The 24,651-nt window shown below is 44.3% G+C and overlaps 1 protein-coding gene across 1 annotated transcript in view; it reads left to right on the forward strand.

Annotated features, from left to right (window-relative positions):
• AFF2 (ALF transcription elongation factor 2) overlaps positions 1-24,651 on the forward strand; it is a 276,604-nt gene that overhangs the window by 106,233 nt on the left and 145,720 nt on the right. The gene's annotated exons all lie outside the window — the stretch shown is intronic.

Here is a 24,651-nt window from a genome sequence, read left to right on the forward strand (position 1 = left end):
TGTTTCAGACACTCCTGGAGAATGGCAAGTGACCCACAGTTGGGTACTTTATCCCTTTAATTTATTTTTCGATGCCGCGTGTGCAGTTCCCCGAATATCTTTTGTGAGCGGTAATAAAATAGCTGCACTGCAATTTTGAATGTATGTCAAGCGGAGCATGACCTGATATGCAAATTTAATACCGAGGTGCCAAAATGGAATTCATAATGTTTCGCCTCGACCGAGCTGTTTTAAAGCAGTTTAGAAATCAATGAATATGTAATACGGAGGTGATAAGGCCTAAATAAAAACCCTATTTATCTACTAGGGAAAAGTATTTATACACAGAATATTTAGCCCGAGCAGAAAAATGGACAGAGTTTCCAATTATACGGTTTGCCTAAACAAATGCTAAATTGTCTGTCCTGAGTAAATCGGCTGCTAAACCAGATTCTGGGCATTAGATACTCTCTGTTGCTGGAAATACTTATTAGTGTTTTTGCCTTGTTTATGTGTCTATGACAGGGGTGGCTTCCGACGGGCACCACTGCTGGTTCGCTCGTGGGCCCACTGCATGTGCATGCACCAGTAACGTGCGGTCAGCTTTAGCCCTGGTGAGGCAGCTTTTTAGACTTGTGGACTTCAACTCCCAGAATTCCACAGCCAGGCATGCTCAGTTCCGATTTAAAGCGACAGCATTTTTCCCCCTTGCAAAATAAGTTTTCCCTTCATTCTTTTTCTTCTCCCTCCCCCTCCTTCCTCCCTCTCTCCCTCCCTCCCCCCTCTCTCAAACAGACACACGCACACAGAGAACTTCGTTCCCTCTCTCATTCACTCACTCTCAAACACAAACACAGAAGTTGGATTGGATATATTTTCCAAAGGCTTGAAAGCAGCTCATCTGCTATACCCCCCCTGCTATACCAGATAGATAGATAGATAGATAGATAGATAGATAGATAGATAGATAGATAGATAGATAGATAGATAGATAGATAGATAGATAGATAGATAGATAGATGATAGATAGATAGATGATAGATAGATAGATAGATAGATAGATAGATAGATAGATAGATGATAGATAGATAGATAGATAGATAGATAGATAGATAGATAGATAGATAGATAGATGATAGATAGATAGATAGATAGATAGATAGATAGATAGATAGATAGATAGATAGAGATAGATAGATGATAGATAGATAGATAGATAGATAGATAGATAGATAGATAGATAGATAGATAGATAGATAGATGATAGATAGATAGATAGATGATAGATAGATAGATAGATAGATAGATAGATAGATAGATAGATAGATAGATAGATAGATAGATAAACAGTGTGTGGTCTGTGTACAAATATTTTGTGCCAACAATTAGAATTTACAATCATATTCGTTCTTTAATCTATTCTTAGCTTACTTTCCAGTACCTTAAATGTCTGATACTATAACAATCCCATTGTAATTTATTTAACTCTATTTGTTATATTGACTATTAATACATTTTCTATAGTTTAGATAACTTCTTTTGCTATTAATTCTTATGTCTATTCTCTAACCATTGGTAAACAGATTCCCAAATTATATAATGTTTATCTATCTATCTATCTATCTATCTATCTATCTATCTATCTATCTATCTATCTATCATCTATCTATCTATCTATCTATCTATCTATCTATCTATCTATCTATCTATCTATCAGTTTGCCCTTTCTCTTTGGTAGCCAGTGTCCATCTGTTCATTTCTGCACATTCTAATATTTTCCTAATCCTGTGAGCAGCTACCTCTTGGAGGCCTGGTCTTCCAAGCCAGACCCATCATGATAGATGCCTGATCTCTGGGCTGCCCAGTGAAATAATTACTTCCCCCGTGGCCTTTGCCCTTGCTGCAAAAGTTAAGATGGCGGGTTTTGTTTTTCAACAATCGCAGACAATTGCAGACAAATTCCAGCTGAGCCAAAGGGCACCTCGGAGTCAATTCCTGGGCATTATGAACAATGGCTGTTGGGTAACCAGCTGTTGACCCTACGCTCTTCAACCCACCGGTGATTTCAAAGGTTGAGTGAAATGGGACCTCGGCAATGCCAGCCTTCAAGGCAGATCATCTCTGCTTAACTGTCTCTTCGTTAGTCGCCCTGGTGCTCCATGAAAGCTGTAGATGTGTTATGATAAAGAGGCCATGATATTGGGATTTAAAGATGGAAGGAATGTGGGAAGCCTATTGAGAGTCAATGGGGTTTTTTTTCCCCAAGGACTCAACTCCATGCTTCACCCTGAAAATTCAGTGGGAGTTTTGGCCAACCACAGTGAAATACAGAATAATAAAAGTTGGATGAGTCTTTGGAGGTCTTCTAGTCTATTTACTTACTTACTTACTTACTTACTTACTTACTTACTTACTTACTTACTTACTTATTTATTTAATTTCTAGGCCGCCCAATCCCGGAGGATTCCGGGCTGCTTACAAAGAAAGAAAAAAGGAAAGCAAAATAAAAGAATAATTTAAAAATTACCAACACGCATACATTTCTAATCGGGGCTGGACCTTAGCAATAAGGTCAACAGCCCCAGGCCTGCCGGAACAGCCAGGTTTTAATGGCTTTTCTGAAGGCCATGAGAGTGGGTAAGGTCTGGACCTCTGGGGGTAGCTCATTCCAAAGGGCTGGAGCAGCCACAGAGAAGGCTCTCCTCCGGGGGCCCACCAGCCAACATTGTCCGGCTGACGGCATCCGAAGGAGGCCCACCCTGTGGGATCTTATCGGCCGTTGGGAGGTGTGTGGCAGTAGGCGGTCTTGCAGATACGCTGGTCCTGAGCCATGTAGGGCTTTAAAGGTAATGACCAACACCTTGAATTGCGTCCGGAGACCAATTGGCAGCCAGTGCAGCTCGCGGAGGATAGGTGTGATATGGGTGTATCTCGGTACACCCAAAATCGCTCTCGCGGCTGCATTCTGCACTAGCTGTAGTCTCCGAACGCTCTTCAAGGGTAGCCCCATGTAGAGCGTCTAACCCCTTGCTCAGGCAGGAGACCTTATGGCATTTCAAATAAGTGGCTGTCCACTCTCTTTTCCAAAGCCTCCGTTGATGGAGCACCCACAACTTCTGAAGGCAAGCTGTGGTTAATTGTTCTAACTGTCCCGGAATTTTCTCCTTACTCCTAGGTTGCTTCTCTCCTTGATTAGTTTCCATCCATTGCTTCGTGTCCTGCCTCCGGGTTCTTTGGAGAACAGGTTGACCCCCCTCTTCTTTGGGGCAGCCCCTCAAATATTGGAACGCTGCCACCATGTCACCTCTCGTCCTTCTTTTTACTAGACTGAAGGTAAAGGTTTCCCTCGCACACATGTGCTAATCATTTCCGACAAAAGAGCCAGCACTGTCTGAAGATGTCTCCATGGTCATGTGGCCAGCATGACTCAACGCCAGAGGCACACGGAATGCTGTTACCTTCCCACCAAAGGTGGTTCCTATTTTTCTACTTCCATTTTTTATGTATTAGGTTGGCAGAAGCTGGGACAAGTAACGGGAACTCACTCCGTTACGTGGCACTAGGGATTTGAACCACCGAACTGCCAACCTTTCTGATCGACAAGCCCAGGGTCTTAGCTACTGAGCCACTGCGTCACTTCTTTCACTAGGCTAGACATACCAAATTCCTGCAACCGTCCTTCATATGTTTTAATCTCCAGGCCCTTAATCGTCTTAGTAATTCTCTCTCAGTCCACTCTGCCTCTTAAATTTGCAACAATGGGCAGAAATAAGGGTAGATTTCCATTGAAGCATTTGAGCTCTTGCACGATAGGATGTAAATTTAAGAAATGTGTATTTTGTTAATGGTTTAGAAGGTTCTATTTCCTTTGGAGTTGACCTTGGCTGGTCTTGCAAAACTAAACAGAATCAGATATGGTGATTACCTAGATGGAACACTACCAAGGAAATCCCATCGCTGTAGGCTATAGACTGGAAAGTCAAAAAAAGAAAACCCATATTGGAATAGAAGAAACCTCAAATCAGTTTTGTGTTGTTCCTGCCAAAATAACCTGGATGCGTTCAGATTGTTGATCTTGACTTGAGTGTAATAGCTGTATTCTACTTTAATCCTTATCTAAAGTAACGTAAGCTCCCGGCCACTCACCTCTATTAACAACGATTAAAAATAAATAAATTATGAGCTGGTTAAGGAAGAATTTCCTTTCTTTCTCCATTTATTGCCAGTGTAGACTTCAGCCAGAACGCGCTCTGGGAAGGGAAAGTTGATTTGGTATGGAGATTAATTCGGTTTTGGGTAGTCTCAAGTAATCCTTTGCTTGCTTGCTTTCTAAAGAGACTAGCAAATCCAGAGAAGACGCGGTGGCTCAGTGGCTAGGATGCTGAGATTGTCAACCAGAAAGGTCGGCAGTTCGGCGGTTCGAATCCCTAGCACCATGTAACAGAGCGAGCTCCCATTACTTGTCCCAGCTTCTGCCAACCTAGCAGTTCGAAAGTAGGTAAAAATGCTCAGAGAGGACCAAGGACCCCTCACTTCAAACCCAGACATAATAAAACATAAAGAAAATTTAGGAGCACACATATAAACTTCAACTGTGGTAAAAAAAACACCAAAACCTCAACATTGACAAATCCAGACAACCATTGAATGGGCTCACCTGCATTTCCTGGCAACACGTCGGTTTCAACTTTTGCTAAGAGTTGCTAAGAAGTTTTTAAAGTAATTATCATAGCAATAGCAATAGCAGTTAGACTTATCTACCGCTTCATAGGGCTTTCGGCCATCTCTAAGCGGTTTACAGTGTCAGCATATTGCCCCCAACAAAAATCCGGGTCCTCAATTCACCCATCTCGGAAGGATGGAAGGCTGAGTCGACCTTGAGCCGGTGAGATTTGAACCGCTGAACTGCAGATAACAGTCAGCTGAAGTGGCCTGCAGTACTGCACCCCTAACCACTGCGCCACCTTGGCTCTATCATGATTATCACAGCCCAGAACACAATGTTCCATGAATCACAGTCCACCTAGACTTTAATTTCAATGGATGAAATAACAGTGTATGGCTTGTACCAATGTGTGGCTTGTAGATGGAAACTAATCAAGGAGAGAAGCAACTTGGAATTAAGGAGAAACTCCCTAACAGTGAGGACAATTCACCAGTGGAACAGAAGTTGCCTCCAGAAATCATGGGTGCTCCATCATTGGGGGATTTTAAGAAGAGACTGGACAGCCATTTGTCTGAGATGGTATAGGTTCTCCTGCTTGAACAGGGGGCTGGACTAGAAGACCTCCAAGGTCCCTTCCAGATTCCATTCTATTCCATTCCATTTCATTATTCTATTCTATACTATTCTATACTATTCTATAGAATACTATTCTATACTCAATAAAGATTCTATTCTATTCTACTCTGCTCCATTCCTATTCTATTCTGTTCTATTCTATACTATTCTATACTATTCAATACTATTCTATACTATTCTATACTCAATAAAGATTCTATTCTATTCTACTCCACTCCACTCCATTCCAATTCTATTCTATTCTATTCATTTTAATCATGGCTAAAATATCTACATTCTAGAAATTCAGAGATTCTGTATTCCAGCTTTGCCACTGGGCTTGATCATTTATTTCACCTTTGTTTCCTCCAAGATGAAGCTGACAAACCTTATTTTTTACCACAAATGATCTGAAAGGGAAGCTGTTTTGTGACTGGTGGGGGGGGGGGGCGCGGGAGAGAAAATGAGTTTTCTTAAACCAACAACTGACTTGAATGGCAGGCCTGACCTTTCCGGAATGCAAAACGGCCTGTCACTTTTGAATAGGATCGGTCTGGATGTTTGAAAGGCAACTGAGATTTTGCATCCAAGTAGAATGGCCGCCTTCCACTCTTAACTTGGTTTGATCCCGACTTTGGATAGTCCAGCTGTCAGGAATGAACTGAAGTTTTAACTTCATGCCCGAGTCCCCGTAGAAATTTTATTGCTGTGATTTTCTCTTCAAATAGAGATAGTCTCGACTTATGATCATACATACAGAAAGAGTGCAGAGAAGAGCAACAAAGAGGATTAGGGGACTGGAGATATCGCCCCCAACAACAATCCGGGTCCTCATTTTACCCACCTCGGAAGGATGGAAGGCTGAGTCAACCCTGAGCTGGTGAGATTTGAACAGCCGAACTGCAGAACTGCAGTCAGCTGAAGTAGCCTGCAGTGCTGCACTCTAAGCACTGCGCCACCTCGGCTCATAGACATACCCAATTCCTGCAACCGTTCTTCATGTGTTTTATCCTTCAGTCCCGCAATCCTCTTTGTTGCTCTCCTCTGCACCCTTTCTGGAGTCTCAACAATTTCTCCGTATCATGGGGATCAAAAACTGAGCACAATATTCCAAGGATGGCCTCACCAAGGCATCATAAAATGTTGTCGTTCAATCTTCTTATGGAGTCAGTTTCTTACTCTGCTCTACCTTCTAAGGCTGATGAAAGTTGTCTAGGCAATCAGAGAAGCTTGCAACAAAATTGACTAATCTTGTGCCATTTGAGCCATGGTGGCGCAGTGGTTAGAGTGCAGTACTGCAGGCTACTTCTGCTGCCTGCAGTTTGATTCTCCAAGGTTGACTCAGCGTCCTTCGTTGACTCAGTAAAATGAGGACCCAGATTGTTGGGAGCAAGAGGCTGGCTCTGTAAACCACTTAGAGAGGGCTGGAAAGCATTGTGAAGCAGTATATAAGTCTAAGGACTACTGCAATAGAGGATTGATGGATGGATGGATGGATGGATGGATGGATGGATGGATGGGGGTGCATGGTTAGAATGCCGTATTGCAGGCTAACTCTGCCCACTGCCAGCAGTTCAATCCTGACCAACTAGGTCAAGGCTGGCTCAGCCTTCCATCCTTCCCAGGTCAGTAAAATGAGGACCCAGATTGTTGGGGGCAAGAGGCTGACTCTGTAAACCTGTTAGAGAGGGCTGTAAATCACTCTGAAGCGGTATGTAAGTCTAAGTCAATTTGCCTTCACCCGTCCTCCAGGTCTTCCAACAGTGCGTAAACTGCACATCCATGTGACCCCAAAATACATGCACCCTTTAACCCAAATGTCTCCCAAATCCCCTTCGTTCCCCAGCTGAAGGGAGCACATGTACAAATGGGAGAGCCCAGAGGATCCAAAATTGACAGATTTGCCTGTCCCTATTGGGAATTAAAAAGTCACCGGAGCCCCTTCCCCATCATGTTTAGCTGCTGATCCACACCCTTCCCCCCCCCTAAGCCCCACAGCAGGTGTGTTAGGATTACAAGGTGGCATTGTTACCTTCTACCTCTGGGAGTCTGGAGAGGACTCCCAGCGAGACATGGCCAGACGCCGTGATTTATAGTCAGGTTGAAGGTGTCGGATTTTATAGAGGATTAAGAGCGAGCTAGTTGCTTTTTTCCTCTCACCTTAACACTGTGTTCTCTAATTGGGCTCCTCGCTGTGGAGGTTGACTTCACAAGATGTGCTCATTTTGATGAAGGAGGAATGGTTGTGTACGTAATAACTCCAAACTCGATTGCAGAAAATGCGACTTCCGCTACAGAGCTGTCAATGCCTGGAATGCTCTACCTGACACTGTGGTTTCTTCCCCCACCCCCAAATTTTAACCTTAGACTGTCTACTGTTGACCTCACCCCATTCCTAAGAGGTCTTTAAGGGGTGTGCATAAGCGCACCAGTGTGCCTACCATCCCTGTCCTAATGTTCCCTTTTATTTGTATCCATTTCATGTGTTCAAAATCATGTTTGTACTTGCATCTAATACATGCTTGACAAAACAGACAAACAAATAAACACATTCCAAATAGAATGAATGAATAGAATGGAATTCTTTATTGGCCAAGTGTGATTGGACACACAAGGAATTTGTCTTCCGTGCATAAGCTCTCAGTGTACATAAAGAAAAATAAAATAAAATACATTCATCAAGAACCATGAGACACAACACTTAGTGATAGTCATGGGTTACTAATAAGCATTTCATTCATTTCATTTCATTTATTAAATTTATAGGCCACCCAATCCCAGCGGACTCCGGGCGGCTCACAATTAAAGAAGAAAAAAGAAAAGCAAAATAAGTAAAAGAAAAAATAGTTTAAAATTCACAACACACATACGTTCTAATCGGGGCTGGACCTTAACACTAAGGTCAACAGCCCCAGGCCGATCAAATCATGCTAGGAAACAAATAATACAATATAAATTTTAAAAATACAAGCAACATGGTTATAGTTATAAGCGGGAAGAGATAGGTATTAGGAAGGAAGAGAAGAATAATACTAATACAGTCTTAGTAGGTAATATGATAGTGTTATGGGAATTAGTTGTTTAGCGGAGTGATGGCATTCGGGAAAAAACTATCCTTGTGTCAAGTTGTTCTGGTGTGCAGTGCCCTATAGCGTCATTTTGAGGATAGAAGTTGGAACAATTTATGTCCAGGATGTGGGGGGTCTGTAGTTTTCCTCCTTGTTTTTTCTTTTCTTTTTCGGAGGAAGAAAAGTTGAAAGATCCCAGAGATGTTTGAAAGGGAAGACGGGTAACCAAGTGATTCTCAATAATCTTGGGATATTTTTTCCTTTTCCACCAAGCCTATTTCAGCTCCCTTCCCAACCCATGTTTTGAGCCATTAGACTAATGTCGTTTTCATGCATTTCCCCCCCCCCCTTACACATGGAAACCGTAATGTCTCATTACTGGGGAAAGGCAGCCAATGACACGTGGAGAAAATGAAACTAATTTTGCACCATTCAGAATTGCATTGTGGGTTGTTGTTGTTGTTTTGGAAGGGAGGGGGGGATGCATCGTTGCCAAATAAGGGAGAATATGTGTTTCTATCCCAAATTTTATCTCCCCTTTTCGATCTCTCTCTCTCTCTCTCTTTCTCTTGTTGTATACATATGGATTGAAATCTGAAGTGACTTTCACAGGATCTTGGAGTCCTAGTAGACAACCATTTAAATAGGAGCCAGCCGTGTGCTGCAGCTGCCAAAAAAAGCCAACACAGTTCTAGGCTGCATAAACAGAATCAAGATCACGTGAAGGGTTAATACCACTTTATAATGCCTTGGTAAGGCCACACTTGGAATATGGCATCCAGCTTTGGTCGCCATGATGTAGAAAAGATGTGGAGACTCTAGAAAGAGTGCAGAGAAGAGCAAGAAAGAGGATTAGGGGACTGGAGGCTAAAACATATGAAGAATTATTGCTGGAACTGGGTCTGTCTAGTTTAATGAAAAGAAGGACTAGGGGAGACATGATAGCAGTGTTCCAATATCTCAGGGGCTGCCACAAAGAAGAGGGAGTCAAACTATTCTCCAAGGCACCTGAGGGTAGAAGAAGAAGCAATGGGTGGAAACTAATCAAGGAGAGAAGCAACCTAGAACTGAGGAGAAATTTCCTGACAGTGAGAACAATTAATCAATGAATCAACTTATCTCCAGAAGTTGTGAATGCTCCAACACTGGAAGTTTTCAAGAAGACATTGGATAACCATTTGTCTTAAGTGGTGTAGGGCTTCCTACCTAAGCGGGGGGGTGGGTGGACTAGAAGGCCTCCAAGGTCCCTTCCAGCACCGTTATTTTGTTTTTCTGTTTTTTTCTGTCAATGTTTGTATGCCTTCAGAAGTTGTGGATGCTCCATCACTGGAGGTTTTTAAGAAGAGATTGGAGAACCATTTATCTGAAATGGTAGAGGGACTCCGGCTTGAGCAGAGGGTTGGATTAGAGGATCTCCATGGTCCCTTCCAATTCTGTTATTTCTGTTATTTCTGTCTTTCCAGTTCTGTATTATATCTGGGTTATGGTTTGTTTAGAACACATGCAAATGCATTTATTGAAATCCACAAGTCTTAAAATTACCAAGCTTAGACAAACCTGGTTTAAGGAGAGAAGGAGATAGAAGAACATTACAGATTACCCAAAAATATTGATTGGGAATTCCTGGTCTCTAATTCTGTGGTGTACAGCGTGAAATTTGCGAGTTTCCTCACTGATATCAATTACATCTGAGTAGGAAACGTTTTGGATCAGGTTGCCAAGAGCTTAGCAATAGCAATAGCAATAGCAGTAGACTTATATACCGCTTCATAGGCCTTTCAGGCCTCTCTAAGCGGTTTACAGAGAGTCAGCATATTGCCCCCAACAATCTGGGTCCTCATTTCACCCACCTCGGAAGGATGGAAGGCTGAGTCAACCCTGAGCCGGTGAGATTTGAACCGCTGACCTGCTGATCTAGCAGTAGCCTGCAGTGCTGCATTTAACCACTGTGCCACCTTGGCTCTTGGCCGTGGTGCTAGCCCACCATAAAATGAGATGCAAATTGTTCTTTCAACAGCTTCACAAAAGGCTGGAGAATGTGGGTATCCTTGTAGTAACACAGAGGGGAAAAAGACCTCAGCAACTTTTACACTCAAAAGGAGTGGTGTGATGACTTAATTAATATGTGATCTTCTAACCAATCCAGCCATGCTTTAATTTTTTTAAAAAAAGACTCGCCAGATCTTTAGTCTTTGCAACGTAAACAAAAGCTCAATTTCTCACGTTTATCCTCCGAGGAGGCCTGGCCTTAGCACAATCGCCAAGACATTAGCACAACCTAGAAAGTGTTCTTGTGTGCACTAGCCCCTTTCTCCGACCAATTCTGGAGCCCATTAAGGGTGCAAAAACAGCCAAATACTTTCACACTTCCATTAGGGGTGCAGATCAAGAGTGCATTGTGTGTTTTGTCGTTATCATCAGCCATCGCAAATCCAACCATCCAGATATGTATCTGTTTCTTTCTTCTTCTTTCTGTTTGCTTCTTAATACCACTGCATATCCTGCCACAATCGTAAATAAGCTCTCAGCTCACAACCTGGGAGGAAAAAAATAAATAAAGCAATACCTAATAGTAAAAATAAAACACAGGCCAAAACATATAGCCCAAAACGTACACCAGTTATTATTTCCATTCGTGCTTCACGTCGCACCAAAATAGCCAGATATTCTGCATTATGTGCAAAGCAAAGAGGTGGGGTTTTTTTTTCACCTTTAATACCATAAAGCTTTCTAAATATCCACACTACTTAATGATTAACTACCATAAGCCAAAAGGATATCCATATTTCTCTAACGCGCCTAATTGCCCATTACGCAAATTACTGTATTTCTGTAAGGAGTGTGCAAAGGGTATTAAACCCTGAGTAAATTTGTTCTGAAATTGCCCTTCTACGTTTGCACCCACCGCTTCCCTGCGTCGTTTGTAGCGGTGAGGTTGCAAAATATTTATTTTGTTCCCATGTGGATTCGTTCAACTTCCCCCTGTAGGCTCCCTTCCGGCTCCCCTTTTCTTTTTTCATGTTTTCTTTCCTGGAGCTGCTTTTCCTATTCCGACATTCCCAGGGAACGCTCTGGTCAATTTCCAACAGGATCAGTTCGCCTTTGGCGAGAACGAGGGAGAAAATCAAGAGGAGGCCGTTGGTTGGCTGGGAGAAGGTGGCAGAAATATGGGCCTGGAGGGAAATTAAAGGCCCAGTGCAAGCAGAGGTGGTATAAATACGGGGATGTTCCAGCCATGAATGTGACGGCTGTGAAGGATGGCTTCTGAATTATCTACAACTCTCCCGAGATGGAGACATGTGGAAGTACTTGAAACTCTTCGTGCGAGGCTCTACCTGGCATCGTAATTCAAATGGGCAACCTCCCTCCAGCAGCTTCTCCTGGATTCACAGAGCCTTATTTGTTGAGCTCAGCCCTTTTCCCCCTGGAACCTGGTTCTTCTGATTCCGAGTGAGCCTTTACCATCAAGAAAACAAAGAGTAGAGTAGAGTAGAATAGAATCAAGTAGGGTAGGGTAGGGTAGGGTAGGGTAGGGTAGGGTAGGGTAGGGTAGGGTAGGGTAGAGTAGAGTAGAGTAGAGTAGAGTAGAGTAGAGTAGAGTAGAGTAGAGTAGAGTAGAGTAGAATGCATAGGAGAGCATAGTATAGAATAGAAGTGGGATGGGATAGGATAGGATAGAAAGTAATTGAATAGAAACAGGAACAAGAACAGGAAGAAGAAGAAGAAGAACAATAACAACAACAACAGGAAGAAGAAGAAGAAGAAGAAGAAGAAGAAGAAGAAGAAGAAGAAGAAGAAGAAGAAGAAGAACAACAACAACAACAACAACAACAACAACAACAACAGGAAGAAGAAGAAGAACAACAACAACAACAACAACAACAGGAAGAAGAAGAAGAAGAAGAAGAAGAAGAAGAAGAAGAAGAAGAAGAAGAAGAAGAAGAAGAACAACAACAACAACAACAACAACAACAACAACAGGAATAAGAAGGAAGAGGAGGAGGCGGAGGAGGAGGAGGAGGAGGAGGAGGTTAAGAATGGAATGGAATGGAATGGAGTAAAGTAGAGTGGAGTAGAATCGATTGGAATAGATATTGGAATGAAGAATAGAACAGAACAGAATAGAATAAGAAAGTTAAGAATGGAATGGAATAGAGTAGCATAGAAAATAGAGTAGAGTAGAGTAGAGTAGAGTAGAGTAGAGTAGAGTAGAGTAGAGTAGAGTAGAGTAGAGTAGAGTAGAGTAGGTTTATTGGCCAAGCGTGATTAGACCAGTGTTTTTCAACCTTTTTTGTGCAAAGGCACACTTTTTTCATGAAAAAAAATCCCGAGGCACACCACCATTAGAAAATGTTTAAAAAATTTAACTCTGTGCCTATATTGACTATATATAAAGTGTTTTTCCCACGGCACACCTTACACTATGTCACGGCACACTAGTGTGCCGCGGCACAGTGGTTGAAAAACACTGGATTAGACACACAAGGAATTTGTCTCCAGGGCAGAAGTTCTTGGTGTGCATTCAAAATAACAAAGTAATCATAATCATAATGATGATGCCAATCAGAGAAGGTAACAGAACAGATGAGAAGCATGAAAAGCTTAATACCGCCATACTACATGGGTAAATATACTAAGACGCTTCAACAGTAGAGTTTGCCCTAGTCAATTTCCTGAATTATTCAGGGCTCTTCTCATACCTGCAGTCAAAGTGCCAGAGCTCGTCCTTCAAACCTTGGTGTCTGGGAGAGATTTCTGGTTCATGCACCATTCGGAGTATAAACCTGGGCCATGGTTGATTTTTTTTTTTTAAAAGGACTTTTTAAAGACTATTCTGGGCTAAAAGAGAATCTTATTTCATATTGCTATTTTTTTTTTCACGTTACTTTACCCGTGAAAATCCTCTCCACCCGAAGAAGAAGAAGAAAACGGGAAGTTTTATTGCACTCTATTGCAGAACCTCTAATTTATTCATAACGGGATAAATGTTTCATATAATGAATTTTCGAGTAGCTGCAACGCGAAACGCACACGGGAGAAAGACGCAAGCCTGCAAAAACCACAGGCTGTTTTGCTTCAATGAGATCAGTTCCTTTCCCTCCCTGGTTGGATGCTCCCCCCCCCCCCCACTTTCTGTAAGGCAGGTGCAAAGAGGTTGCAACCGAGTTGCTAAAAGGTGCAAGATTTGAATTTATTCTTTTTTTCAAAAAAGGAGCTTTTTAAACGGCCTGTTCTTGGGCCCTGAGGCTTGGGAATAGGTAACATTTGTGTACAATAAAAGAAAAGTGAGGATTGTTTTGATTCTCTTGTGCCTCGGCTTACTTTTGTGGCAGGAGGTTTTGAAACGCTTTGTTTAAAACGCTGTGTGTTTTGCAAAGTCAATTGTTTAGACGGGACTTACTGAATTACTTCATTTCGTGGGTTTTCGGAGACTTAACTTTCTTTAAAAAAAAAAATATCCTGTGGATTTCTTCTCGCAGCACCATCCAGAATGCAAGTTCGGGAGGTGTCCGTCTTAATTAGAGAGCCAGTTTGGTTTGGTGGTTAAAGCATCAGGCTAGAAACCAGGTGACAGTGAGTTCTAGTCCTTCCTTAGGCAGGAAAGCCAGCTGAGTGACTTTGGGCTGGTCACCAGGCGGTTGTGAGTTCTAGTCATGTCTTAGGCATGAAAGCTGGTTGGGTGACTAGGAGACTGGGAGTTCTAGTCCTGCTTTGGGCAGGAAAGTCAGTTGGGTATCTTTGGGTCAATCACCAGGAGATAGGGAGTTCTAGTCCTGCCTTGGGCAAGAAAGTCGGTTGGGTGGCTTTGGGCCAATCACTAGGAGACTGGGAGTTCTAGTCCTGCCTTGGGCAAGAAAGTCGGTTGGGTGGCTTTGGGCCAATCACTAGGAGACTGGGAGTTCTAGTCCTGCCTTGGGCAAGAAAGTTGGTTGGGTGGCTTTGGGCCAATCACTAGGAGACTGGGAGTTCTAGTCTTGACTTGGGCATTTTTGGGCCAGTCACCAGGAGACAGGGAGTTCTAGTCCTGCCTTGGACAGGAAAGTTGATTGGGTGGCTTTGGACCAGTCATGAGGAGACTGGGAGTTCTAGTTCTCCCTCAGGCGTGAAAGCCAGCTGGGTAAGGAAGAAGATGTTTTGGAGATGTTCGCCACCTTGCATTATTTGCAAAAATAACGAAGGAGAAGACTGAAGCTCCAAATTTCTGCTGCTAAGCGAGACGTGGGTTAAGTGAATCTCTGCCTCATTTTACAACTTCTCTTGCCACGCTTGTTAAGTGAACCACTGCAATTGTTAAGTTAGTCCTGCAAGTGGGGGGGGGGGGAGGAAGAGGGAGAAATGCAAAGTCAACGCATCTTAGGAGTGTCCAGAAGCTGTTTTTTTTTTTTTGAAAATCGTTCCAATCTAATTGATCTACGTTGCCATCCGTTTTGACCCTGGTAATAGCATAGCTAAAACAATTCCAAGTGAGTCCGAATATCCCTGGAGTCCTTCCTGCAGAGAGAGAGAGAAATCTTGAAGCCATGTGTCTTGTCTCCCGTAAATCATGTTAGACTTAATGAAACCTCCTGCAAGACCACTCGATAGATGCGATGCATTTAATAGCGCCCCACAGATGACTTCCATCCATTTCGAGAAATAGGTAAGTCCAACGGCCGAAGAGGAGGGGGTTACGGAGGAGGCAGCCAAATACAGCTAGTTGAAAGGTGAGTAGCTTGGGTTGGTAGTTGGCACGTTGTTCTGAGCTCCATGTCTGGCGATTCGGTTGCCAACATTTCGTCACCTTTTGAGGAGACATCGTCCGTACGTTTTGAGTTGGGCTTGTCTGTCAGAACACGGGTCTTTAAATATCTTTTCATGAGATGCGAATTAGTCTGAATGTACAGCTAGGCCTCGACTCACGACCCCGACTGAGAGCACCAAGGACCTTTCATTTCAACCCTAAGCTACAAACGCTCTTCTTTTATTGGCACCGCCCTTGAGCCCAAAAGGACTTGTAGCTACTAAGTGAGACATTTGTGTGAAGTGAACTTTGTGGCTTTTTATGATCTTTTGTTCCCCGGTTGCTAAGTGAATCGCTGCGGTTGTTAAGCTAGTGACACGGTTGTTAAGCGAATCAGGGTTCCCCATTGGCTTGTCAGAAGGTCGCAAAGCCGAGGTGGCGCAGTGGTTAAATGCAGCACTGCAGGCTACTTCAGCTGACTGCTAGATCAGCAGCTCAGCGGTTCAAATCTCACCGGCTCAGGGTTGACTCAGCCTTCCATCCTTCCGAGGTGGGTGAAATGAGGACCCAGATTGTTGTTTTGGGCAATATGCTGACTCTGTAAACCGCTTAGAGAAGCCCTATGAAGCGGTATATAAGTCTAACTGCTATTGCTATTGCTATTGCAAAGGGGGATTGTGTGACCCTGGGACACTGTGACCGTCATAAATAGGAGCCAGTGGCTGAGCAGCCAAATTCTGATCACGTGAGCCACGGGTATGACTCCAAACGGTCGTAGGTGTGAAAAACGGTCCTAAGTCTCTTTTTTTCAGGGCAGTTGTCGCTTCCAACGGTCACTAAATGGATGATTGCAACTCGAGGACTCTCCGTACCATTGATTTTTAAGTCCTTCCCCCTGTGTTCCCTGGAGGAGGGTGGGATGACATTGGCCAAGGATAAAAATTCCGCTCTTGGAAAGCGGGAGGAATTGCTCTCTCGGTGTTTTAGCGCTGCAGGAGCCCACTGGGGATCTCTTTATTGGCGCTGGTGTGATTTTTTTTTTAAAATCCACTTTCTGGAAATATCAAAGCAGTGATCCATGTAAGCAAGTCGGTCAAGGGAGACAAGCATTTCTCAAGCATTTCTAATATATGAGCCCGGCAGCTCTGAGCCGCCAGAGGCCATCGGGGAGAAAAAGAGCCATCTCTAAGAAGATAAAGCAGATTCTGGTGCTGCAGGGATGGAAGGCCACTTTCACACGCAGGGAGTCCTCGACTTACAACAATTCATTTAGTGACCTGTTAAAAAAAGGGACTTACAACGGCTATGGATCTCCTCCTCAGTTTGTCTTTATTCTTCCCACTCAACATCCTTCTCATATCATCATCACCCTCTTTTAACAATCCCATCCACCCGTGCGGGGTGGAATCTGGGCAACTGAATGGAGCTAAGCAAAGCGTTTTAATGGCCGGATGCCTTTCCTGACACCAGAGCGGAGTTTTGTTCAGCAGATAATCTATTCTCATTGTGCCCAGAGAGAGAGAGAGAAGTATCTGCCTCTATCTGGGATTGAACTCACAGCCTCCTGATTGTGAGGCGAGAGCTCCCCCTACAGGCACCCTTCCTTCCCATACCTGCAGGTTAAAATGTGAAATCATACAGGTAATCCTTGACTTACAACTGTGGCAAGGGAAAAAGCGACTTAATGGCCAGTTTTCACCCTTACTACCGTTGTCACGTCCTCTCGGTCACAAGATCCAAAGAGAGAGAGAGAGAGAGTACGTGGAGTCCTCAATGTACGGCCACAATTGAGCCCAGCATTTATGTCACTAAATGAAACCTTTATTAAGGGAGTTTGCCCCTTTCTTGCCCCTTTGTTGTTAAGTGAATCACTGGAGTTGTTCAAATGGTTGTTAAATGAATCTGGCTTCCCCATTGGATAGTCGGATAGTCACAAAAGGGGAATCATGTGACCCCCCCCAGGGCACAGCGACCGTCATAGATGTGAGTCAATCCCCAGGTGTCTGAATTTGGATCACATGAATGTAACGGCGGTCGTAAGTGTGAAAGCCGGCCACAAACTCCTTTTTTCATTGCCACTGTAGCTTTGGAACAGTCGCTAAAGGAACGGTCGTAAGCCGAGGACTTCCTGTCTCATTTCAGAGAGTTTACATTTCCACCTGCACATGTTAGAAGGATGCTGAGTGGGAAGAACGAAGACGAATTGACGAGGATATTTTAAATGGAATTTTTTTTATTTTAGAAACACACGCAGTCCCTCCCTAAGCGAAGCACCGAATGCAGAATGATTAATTCCAGGACGAAACGAAAAGCTCTACTTTAGGAAATTAAATACTCTCCGTCTTCCAGGGTTTCTCTGAATCTCTATATTTCCTGAATGGCTTCTCTGCCCGCTGATTTCGTTTGGACAGGAATAAATCCTTGGAGCCGAGCATATGGACGGGTGCCGAGGAAGCAAAATGGGCACCTGGCGATTTGTAACAATCACCCCAAAAGGTCCAAGCGTTTCACTTTGCAAAGACTTCGGCCTGATCTGTTACCAGGCACAGAAGTGCAGCTGAGCTGCGGAGGGAAGAGAATCGCTGCTCGACACCCTTAAACAGACAATTTCGAGGATGGTGGAGAAACAGCCGTGGTGCCGAGGAACTTCCTCTTAACACCGGCTCCCTTCTCCACAGGTTAAGCCTCCCTTGAGGATGCCCTGTGACACCCTTGCTGGAAATGCCATCCCATCTCGAAGAATGAAAGTCTAGCTTTCACAGATTTCATAGAAGAACATGGTGATGGAGGGACCCTGGAGGTCTTCTAGTCCAGTGTTTCTCAACCTTGGCGACTTTAAGTCCTGTGGACTTCAATTCCCAGAATCCCCCAGCCAGCGTAGCTGGCTGGGGGAGTCTGGGAGTTGAAGTCCACAGGACTTAAAGTCGCCAAGGTTGAGAAACACTGTTCTAGTCCAACCCTCTGAATAGGTTGACCCCCTTCTTCTTTGTGGCAGCCCCTCGAACATTTGGAAGTCTGCTATCATGTCACCCCTGGTCCTTCTCTTCACTAGATGAGACGTACCCTCAGAGGTGGGTTCCTACCAGTTCGCACCAGTTCGGTAGAACCGGTTCATCAAATCTACCGAACCGGTTAGAAGAGGTTCCACCAGTGGACCCGGAAAGCAGGCCACACCTACAGAAGAGGTTCCAAAATTTTTTGAAACCCACCACTGACACACACACACACACACACACACACAAACTCACACAGAGAGAGAAAGAGAAAGAAAGGAAGAAATAAAAAAAAGAAAAAAGAAAGAAAAAGTGAGAGAGAGATGAAAGAAAAAAAGGAAAAGGGACAGAGAGACAAAAGGGAGAGAGAGAGAGAGAGAGAGAGAGAGAGAGAGAGAGAGAGAGAACACATGGCCGGCAAGCCACTCCCACCAGGTCACATGGCTGGCAAGCCACTCCCACAAAGGAGGCCACACCCACAGAGTAGGTTCCAAAAAATTTTGAAACCCACCACTGCGTACCCTGTTCCTGCAGCTGGTATGCTTTAGCCTCCAGTCCCCTCATCCTCTTTGTTGCTCTTCTCCGCACAGTTTCCAGAGTCTCAACATCTTGATTCTATCCCTCTGTTAGAATGTCTCCTACCCTTGGCGGTAGATCTTGGGCGTTGGGTGTCAAATGGCCCCTGCTTTAACTTCTTCGCTCACCCTCTCCATCCTCTGTTACCCTTGCTCTAGCTTCAGAACTGTCCTCTGGCACTTTCTCCGTGGCCTCCTCCTGCCATCTTTGCCACCTTTTCTTTCTGTCATCTCCTCTTCGCTCTGCAATCTTGGCTCTCTTCTTCTCCTTCTGCCGGCCCGATGCTCTGATCGCTCTTCCGCGTCTCTCTTTCTTGCCTGGGGAGGGGGGGAAAACCGACCTCTCTTCTAAATTATAATCATTAGGAAGAAGATGCAGAAGTGGCAGAGGTCACGTGAGAGGAGCTAAGGCAGACAATTGCTTGGTAAACATCTGGGATGTCGAAGGGAAGAGAATTGGAGGGTGGCTATTAACAGGAATGCGCTGTACCAACTGAGGCGGCGCACCCAGGCGAGTTTATCCAAGCAAATCAATTCAAGTTAATCTTTCAGTGTCAGCTGGCTGGGTTTTTGGTCTGGTGATGAATGCTTGGGCTGGAAGATGAAATGCTGGAATGCCAAGCAGCAACAGATGGTACCAATTACTGCCAGTGGAGACACTCCCGCTGTGGCGTCTGATTTGTGGCCGCCGAGAACAGGAACGGGAGCTCTCCAGCTGGGCTTGTCACCTGCCCGGCTCAGGCTACGTGGCAAGGGGGGAGAGGGCAGAAAGAGGCCCGGGGGGCAGTCAAGAGTTACAATCTTGGTTTTTTAGGGGTGAGTGGGACATAATGCGTCTTTCCAAATCAAGTTTGTCCCCCCCCCCTCCGAAGTGTGTAGCAATAGCAGTTAGACTGACATACCGCTTCACAGTGCTTTAAGCGGTTTACGGAGCCAGCCTCTTGCCCCCCCCCCAATCTGGGTCCTCATTTGACCCACCTCGGAAGGAGGGACGGCTGAGCCAACCTTGAGCCTGGTGAGATTCGAACCCGCCCAAATTGCAGGCAGCCGGCAGTCAGCAGAAGCAGCGTGCAGTACTGCACTCTAACCACTGGGCCACCGCGGCTCTTAGATGGAGAGGTAACAGAAGAAGAGAATAACAGAGTTGGAAAGGACCTTGGAGGTCTTCTAGTTCAACCCCCTGCACAAGCAGGAGACCCTAAACCAGTGTTTCTCAACCTTGGTAACTTGAAGATGTCTGGATTTCAACTCCCAGAATTCCCCAGCCAGCATTCGCTGGCTGGGGAATTCTGGGAGTTGAAGTCCGGACATCTTCAAGTTGCCAAGGTTGAGAAACACTGCCCTAAACCATTCTGGACAAAGGCTGTCCAGTTTCTTCTTAAAAACCTCCTGTGATGAAGCACTGGGAGTTTTAATGGCCCCATAATCCATTGCGGGGTATAGTCTGGGCAACTGAATGGAGCTGGCAGTGTGTTTAATGGCCGGATGCCCTTCCTGTCGCCAATGTGGAGTTTTGTTCAGCAGTTATATTCTCATTGTGTATCCTGGATGCTAGCAAACGAGGTGAGAAAATATGTGGGTAGCTCTAAACCTGTTTCCTTGAGTGAAACAGGTCATAGAGCCAAGGTGGCACAGTGCTTAGGGTGCAGTACTGCAGGCCACTTCAGCTGACTGCTAACTGCAGTTCGGCGGTTCAAATCTCACCGGCTCAAGGTTGACTCAGCCTTCCATCCTTCCGAGGTGGGTGAAAGGAGGACCCGGATTGTTGTTGGGGGCGATATGCTGACTCTGTAAACCGCTTAGAGAGGGCCGAAAGCCCTATGAAGTGGTATATAAGTCTAACTGCTATTGCTATTGCTATATATTGGTTTACGTAACCTTAAACTTCTCCATCACAGCTTGTTGTGTCTTTGGAGCTGAAAGGCTTGTGTTTCCTTCACCTGGGCCTGATGCCAGGCCAAAAGACGGTTTCCCTTTTGTAATTTCGCTTGCAGATCCTCAGATGCCACCAGTGAACCTTGCCTGGAAAAGGTCATGGAAAGAAATCAGGTTTTATGGAAAATTAAAGCTTTTCTCCTTTTTCTTCAGAATCGCTTGCCGGCCACTGAAAAATGTTTCAGTGGCGTTTGTGTACATTGTAATGACACCAAACTCGGTGGGGGAAAAAAATTCCAAGTCACTTCATTTTCAAATCTGCTTGAAGCTTGAGAAAAATCTATTTGAAACTCTGCAAGGCATGAGAGGGGGTAGAAAGGGAGAGAGAAAGAGAGAGAGAGAGAGAGAGGAAGAAAGAGGGAGGGAGAAAGAAAGAGAAAGAGAGGAAGAATGAGGGACAAATGGAGAGAGGGAAGGGAGAAACAGAGAGAAAGGGAGAAAGAGACAAAGACTGAGGAAGAAGGGGAAGGAGATAGCAAGAAAGGGAAAGAGAGAGGGGAGAGAGAGAGAGAGAGAGAAAGCGGGAGGGAGAGACAAACAGGAAATGTAAGGGAGAAATGGAGAGAGGAGGAGAGGGAGAGAAAGAGGGTGAGAGAGTGAAAAAAGAGAGAGAGAAAGGGAGAAGAAGAAGGAGAGAGGGCGAGAGGGAAGTGGAAGGGAGAGGAAGACAGAGAAAGAGGGAGAAAAGACAGATGTAAAAAAGAGAAAAAAGAGGAAGGGAGAGGGAGAAAGAGGAAGAAGAGAGAAAAGACAGGGGGAGAAGGAGAGAGAGAGAAAGGGGGAGAGAGAGAGAGGGAAGGGAGAGGAAAGAAAAAGAGAGAAAAAGGACAAGGACAGCCTCCACCTGCCAGAGTTTCTGATCACGTCTGGGAACCAAAATAGCAGACGAAGCACAAGGAACGAGGAACTCTCTGGAGCACCACTACTCTTCCTTGTAGTCAGTCAAGTTCCCCTGTGATCTCCCGTCTTCCCTGGAGGGAGGGTTTTCCGCTCTGCCTGGACTCCAAAGAGATCATCCTTCTCCTCCCGCAGGGCTGGGGGAAATATGGAGTCTCCCCGCTGAGGCCCTTCTGAGCACCTGGCATTCACAGCACCTTCCCCGCACTCCAAGGGGGCCTCCTGCGTAGCAAACCATCGTGGCATAAAAGCGATGACACCTGTGTGATGATGTACAACGGTACCTGGGAATGACTATTTCTGTCCGTCCGTCCGTCCATCCATCTTCTATCTATTTATCTCTATCTTTCTATTTATCTATCTATATTCATCTCTGTCTCTGACTATCTCTATTTATCTATATCTATCTATCTATCTGTCTGTCTATCAGTTTATCAGTCTATTTATTTTTCTATCATTTATCTGTGTGTGTGTGTGTATATACACACACACACAGAGAGAGAGAGATAAATGATAGAAAAATAAATAGACTGATAGATAGACAGACAGACAGACAGATAGATAGATAATCTCTCTGCCTATCTAGCTATCATGTCTGTCTATATTATCTATATCTCCATCCATCCACCCATCCATCATCTATCTCTATCTTTCTATTTATTTATCTATCTCGATCTAATTATATCTATATCTATCTATCTATCTATCTATCTATCTATCTATCTATCTATCTATCTATCTATCTATCTATCTATGCTATGTATCTATATATCTTCTGTCTATCTATCATATGTCTATCTCTGTCTGTCTCTCATCTATCTATCTCCATCCATCCATCCATCATCTATTTATCTCTATCTCTATTTTTCTATCTATCTGTCTGTCTGTCTGTCTATCTGTATCTCTATTTATTCATCTAGATATATCATCTATCTGTATCTATATATCCTGTCTATCTATCATGTCTGTCTATCTGTCATCTCTCTATCTCCATCCCTCCATCCCTCCATCCCTCCATCCCTCATTTATTTATCTCTATTTTCTTTCTATTTATCTATATCTCTATCTTATCATCTATCTATCTCTATCTATCAATCAATCAATCATCTATCTGTACATATTGTCTGTCTGTCTGTCTGTCTGTCTGTCTGTCTATCTATCTATCTATCTATCTATCTATCTATCTATCTATCTATCTATCTATCTATCTATCTATCTATCTATCTATCATCTATCACATTTCTCTCTCTGTTTCCATATAGCTGCCTAGTGCAAATCCACTCTTTCCCTCCTTCCTTCCTTCAAGCAGATACCAATTATCCAGCTTTCTTAAAGATTCCTGTTATGTACTGTAGATACAAACCTTCTCCGTGCAAGATAAATCAGGGAGAAAGCAGGACAGAAGCTTGTGGAGGGCATGGAAGGGAGGGAGGGAGGGGGGGGGAGGCGGGGAACTGTAAAGGTTATTTATATTGTCTGACAGCAAAATGTGACATTTTCTCCCTGGAAGAAAACGAAAATAGCCAGGAAGCAGATGAGCCTGGTTTGAGGTGAAAAAGAAAATGAACAAAAAGCACATTTTAATGAGACATTTACAAATTGTTCTGCACACAGCAATCTGCATTATAGCCGTATTTTGTCAGGGAACACAGTGCAGATGCCTCTTTCTCTTTCTCTCTCTCTCTCTCCCTTTGGACTTTGTCCCAAAATTGGATTGGTCTGGAAAACGAGGAAGCCAGAACTGGCTTTGTTGTCCATTTGAAACGTCCTCAGGGCTGCTCTGCTTCTCATTCCCTCTAAGGAAGAAGTTCCAGTGGAAAGGAATGTTACTCATGCAGGGACAACTGCTTGGGGAAAAGATAACAGTTATTGTGGGGTCCTTGGTGCTCTCTGAGTTTGGTGGGTTTTTTTTTGCTGATGTTTCATTACCCAACTAGGTAATATCATCAGTGCTAGAAGGAAGTGGGATTGGTGGAGAAGAGGAGGAGAAAAAGAAGGAGAAGGAGGACAGTAGAGTCCACGGGTGCTTTTGCAAAAGGGAAATGGACCTTGCTTTTCCTTGAAAACATCTTCAAGGGGGAAAAATCAAAGTCCAGTTGCCTTTCAAAAAAGCACCTTTGGGACCACCATGACATGGATGACTGAGAATCTCCGTTAGATATGTAGCGTCCTTACTGCTCTCTGAGCTTGGTGATTTCTTGCAGACATTTTATTATCCACTAGATAACATCATCACTGTTGCCTAGTAAAGCCATCAGAGCATCTCCTGAGATACTAGGCATTTTCTGGAGATGGGACTTTTGACCCTGTAAGGCAGTGGTTCCCAAACTTGGCAACTTTAAGACTTGTGGATTTCAACTCCCAGAATTCTCCAGCCAGCAGAGCTGGCTGGAGAATTCTGGGAGTTGAAGTCCACAAGTCTTAAAGTTGCCAAGTTTGGGAACCACTGCTGTAAGGGGAGCCATGTGAAGCAAGTGGTGGAAACAGGCACCTTATCCAGATTAAAATCTTGCGTGTTCTCTATTTCTTGTCACGTGTTAGGAAGGCACGCGCTGACATACCTTCCCTCCTTTCACCACATAAATGCTCTTCCGATGGGGTACTTGACTCTATCCTTAAACATCGATGACATACTTAACCTGTAAATGGCCACTCAACCAGTGATGGGATCCCAAATTTTTTTACTACCAGTTCTGTGGGCGTGGCTTGGTGGGCGTGGCAGGGGAAGGATACTGCAAAATCCCCATTCCCTCCCAATCAGCTGGGACTCGGGAGGCAGAGGATAGGTGGGCTGGGCCAGCCAGAGGTGGTATTTACCGGTTCTCTGAACTACTCAAAATTTCCGCTGCCGGTTCTCCAAAACTGCTCAGAACCTACTGAATCCCACCTCTGCATTCAGCCATAAAACAACCCATCTGTTTGTCTATGGAGATTCTCAATTTCCACCTGGAAATCCATGCAGAAACTTTCTCGTTGACTGGCCACTCCCCCATAAATCTTCTATAAGTCAGCTGACCGTCCAGCTGGTCACATGACTTTACTAAGAAGTCAGCTGACCCAAAGCGCTTCCAGTCAACTCTCCCCTTCACTCCATATAACAACACCCATCGTGCAGCCTTAAACACCCCGAGAAAATAAATGTGCAATCTCCCCCACGGCTTCCTCAGAAGAAACAATTGCTCGATCCAAAGCCTGAAGGATG

This window comes from Thamnophis sirtalis, unplaced genomic scaffold, assembly GCF_051295495.1.
Source record: "Thamnophis sirtalis isolate CommonGarterSnake01/CBP01778 unplaced genomic scaffold, rThaSir2_p1.2 scaffold_13, whole genome shotgun sequence".
Taxonomy (NCBI): Eukaryota; Metazoa; Chordata; class Lepidosauria; order Squamata; family Natricidae; genus Thamnophis; species Thamnophis sirtalis.